We start from the raw sequence: 4,449 nt of genomic DNA on the forward strand, positions 1-4,449 counted from the left end.
TCTATCTCTTCCTCTATTTCCATTTCTTCCTCAGATTCTTCTATTTCTTCATCGGGATCCTCCTCTTCCATTCTAAAATCTTCACCCATTTACAGATAATCCATTAACATACTAGTGGTTAGTGGAGACTCATCTTCAAAAGTAATCCTTCTGGCGAAAATAACATACATCTCCCCATGTTCATAGAAACAGGTAGGCTGGTCAATTCGGTAAGTAACGATCTCCCCATGTGATCGTAAGACCATGGTTTGATTGTACACATCAATGACACTCTTAGCTGTGTTCATAAACGATTGTCTAAAGATGATATAGGTATTGAGATCTTCCTTAATATCCATAACTTCGAAATCCGTAGGATACAAGAATTTTTTGACTTACACCAAGAAGTTCTCAACTATGCCCTTACGATATCAAATAGTGTGGTTAACAAGATGGATAGTCACTTTGGTTGGTGTCAAGTCTCCATACTATAATCTGTTGAAGATGGAACAGGGCATGATGTTGATGCTTGCTCCTAAATCAGCTAAAGCATGAATGGTTCCAGATTGGTAGAATGAACATGGGAAAATAAATCATCCTATATCTCCTAGTTTCTTAGGTAGAGTATTTCTGAGTAGTGCAGAGCTTTCTGCACTTAGCAGAATTTTATCTGTCACCGGAATCTGTTCATTTGTAGAGAGAAGCCTTCATATGTATCTTCTCCGGTTAGGTAATTTGGACACGGTATCCAAGAATTTATCATCGAGCTTGTAGGTATCAAGCTTCTCCAAATCATTCTTGAGTCTTCTAGGATAGAGTACACGAACTGGATTCGTTGGAGGTGTCTTCGTTATGTCCGTAGACTTCTTCTTTAGTCTGGCTGATCTTTGTCTAGGTGTAGGTTCTTCCTCTCGGGTAATTGAATCAATTTTTTTGCTTCTTCTATGTGGGGTTTTTGAATGGTATTTCTAAACAATCTTCCCTGCGATCGGACCTCAAGGAATTGAGATAACTTTCTGAGGAGTTTCTAGACTTTTAAGCATAGCCAACTGATTTCTCATGAGTACTTTCGTTTGGTCTTGTCTAGATGCAGTTCTATGATTTAGCTGGTGTTAACCTTGAATGAATTGGTTAATATTGTCTTCGGTTCCGAGAGCTGAGTTGGTTGCTTTTGTAATTTGGTTTGCAGGAGGGTTCTCTTATGGTGGTGGACTATTGAGTGGTAGAGGTTGATCATAGGTTATTTGTTGTGGGTAAGGTGGGAATCGTATACGAGGTGGGTTACTTCTTTGAAATTGGTTTCCTCTGGATTGCTGATTAAATCCAGGGTTTTGGTGTCGAGCAGGGTATTGAACGTAACAGACTGAACCGTCAGGGTTTTCATACTCAACCTAGTATTCTTCTGTTTGTGGTTGATTAGTATAGTTAGTGCAGGCCTGAACCTGATTAACTTGCTGTGGTTGCTTCTTCAGATCTCCAAGTTGTTTGGCAAGAGAATCCATCTTATCTGTGAGGGTTTTGATGGCCTCTGTTTGAGTGTTGAGCATGGAGAGATGGCAGATGATGAAAGTTATTCACCATTGTTCCAGTCATGATAATGCATAGTCATATTCTCGAGAAAATTCCATGCTTCATCTGTGGTTTGATTCATCAGATTTCCCTGAGCTGCTACATCAATCATCGTCCTATGATGCACCGTTAGACCATTGTATAAAGTACAGATAGCGCCAACCGTTCTAACTGGTGGGTAAGGCATTTTTTCATCAGGGTCTTGAATCGCTCCCATGCGGTGTATAGAGATTCATAGATTCATAATAACTTTGTATAAAGTTTATGATGTCATTTTTGAGCTTGGTTTGTTTGGATGGAGGGAAATATTTGGTCAGGAACTTGGTAGCCATCTCCTGCCATGATGTGATTGAGTCGTTTTCCAATCCTACGAACCACATCTGTGCATGATGAGTGAGAGAGTAGGGGAATAGATATAGCCGGATTATATATTGTCCTACCCCGTGAAAGGACCCGTTCATACCGATTATAAATGATTCACAATAGTTGATTTCATTGCGAGGTATTTGACCTCTATATGATACATTTTACAAACATTGCATTCGTTTTCAAAAGACAAACTTTCATTACATCGAAAGTTGACGGCATGCATACCTGATGGTTAAAGCTAAGGGGTATAAAATACTATTAAATTTTAGCAGAAAATACTATTAAATACGATACAATTTTACACAAGATATTTATTTATTTAGAGAATGGATATACTTAAACCTTGCTACAACACTTATAGGCAGTGTACCTAATCGTACAGTAGTGTAGTTTTTAGTAAGTCCGGTTCATTCCACAGAGAAAATCTTTAAACAAAGCTTAACGCTATATTAGTTTACTTTTATAAAAATACAAATATATATATAAGTAATATTATTGTTATAAAGGGGGGTTTTTACCGTTTAATGACCGGTTTGTCGATTTTAAAACTTTAGTCGCAGTTAAAACCAAATGTAAAATAATAAATAAATACAAGACTTAAATTAAAGCGTAAAGTAAATAACGATAATGAAATTGCGAATAATAAAAGTGCGATAAAATAAACTTGCGATAATTAAAAAGTACGAAAATTAGAGTGCAATTAAATACAATAACAATAAATAAAATGCGATAATTAGAAGTGCAATTAAATATAAAAATAAAGGAAATTAAATATGAAATAAAAGAATTATGCTTATTTAAACTTCCGTAATCATGATGTTTGACGTGTTGATTTTAGTTTTATGCCCATGGGTTAATTGTCCTTTGTCCTGGATTATTTAATATGTCCGTCTGGTTTTTGTCCATAACAGTCCATCAGTCATAAATATAAAGAGCGAAAGCCTTCGTCAAATTATTCTTATTCCCGAAGTCAAATATTCCAACTAATTGGGGATTCGAATTGTAACAAGGTTTTAATACTTTGTTTAATGAATACACCAGGTTATCGACTGCGTGTAAACCAAGGTTTTACTACTTTGTTAACAATTACACCAATTACCCTTGAATGTAATTCACCCCTGTTTCAACAAGTCTATTAACTATTAATCCAGTTCCGTGTCCGGTAAAATGAATAATTATTGGTATTTATAGATATCCCGCCCACCGTACCCAGTCAAGCGTATGTGGTTATATATAAATACGTCTAATTATAAGTTTGTATATTAAATTAACAAGGTATTGTTTAGTTAATATAAAACCCATTAATAGCCCATAGTCTAATTTCCACAAGTGTCGTTCTTTTATCCAAACCCCAATTATAGTACAAAGCCCAATTACCCAATTTTAGTAATTAGCCCAACATCATGATTACTTCGGATTAAATAAGCATAATAATAACTTAGCTACGAGACATTAATGTAAAAAGGTTGAACATAACTTACAATGATTAAAAATAGCGTAGCGTTACACGGACAGAATTTCGACTTACACCCTTACAACATTCGCTAACATACCCTTATTATTAGGATTTAAAATTAAAATTAAAATTAAAATATAAATTGTATATATATATATATTTACGTATATATTGAGAGAGAGATAGATTATGGATTTTGAAAATGATCAGAATTCGGTTTGCTTTATAGGGAATTAAGTTCAGAGGTACTCCGCGACTCGCGGCATTTTTGCTCTTCAAACTCCGCGAGTCGCGGAGTTTGAAATTCCAGCTCACTCCAAGTTGGATCTTAGTCTGCCAACGGTTTATTATATAAATATAATATATATATATATATAATTTATATAATTAATTATATTTTATATTATATTTATATACATAGTTAACTTGTAATTTTTAGTCCGTTGCGTCGAGCGTTGAGAGTTGACTCTGGTCCTGGTTCCGGATTTTCGAACGTCCTTGCGTACAATTTAATATCTTGTACTTTGCGTTTTGAATCTTGTACTCTTGTATTTTCGAGACGTTTCTTATCAATAATTGGAACCACTTTGATTGTATTTTGTACTTTTGAGCTTTTTGGTCGTTTGCGTCTTTAATTCGTCGAATCTGTCTTTTGTCTTCACCTTTTAATATTTAAACGAATATCACTTGTAAATAGAACAATTGAAACTAAAAGCTTGTCTTTCTTGGGGAATAATGCTATGAAATATATGTTCGTTTTTAGCATTATCAAATATTCCCACACTTGAGCGTTGCTTGTCCTCAAGCAATATAGTCTTGAAATACTAGAATCACTTCTTTATTCTTCACACTTTGTACATCAGTGATTTCTTTACGGCGGTATAAACAATGGTAGTAACGTTGTGGTTTACAGTCCCACATGACTATAAAAATTTAGATCCATTAAGGAAATTAGATCTTTATGAAAACATTTGATCTTTTGAAAATTAAATCTAGTTTTTACCCTAGATAAGTTTTCCGGAATAACCCTTCACCGGTGTTTGCAAATTATTTTTGTGGGTTTGGTGGGTTTCATA

Source organism: Rutidosis leptorrhynchoides, chromosome 5 (assembly GCF_046630445.1).
Source record: "Rutidosis leptorrhynchoides isolate AG116_Rl617_1_P2 chromosome 5, CSIRO_AGI_Rlap_v1, whole genome shotgun sequence".
NCBI classification, from domain to species: domain Eukaryota; kingdom Viridiplantae; phylum Streptophyta; class Magnoliopsida; order Asterales; family Asteraceae; genus Rutidosis; species Rutidosis leptorrhynchoides.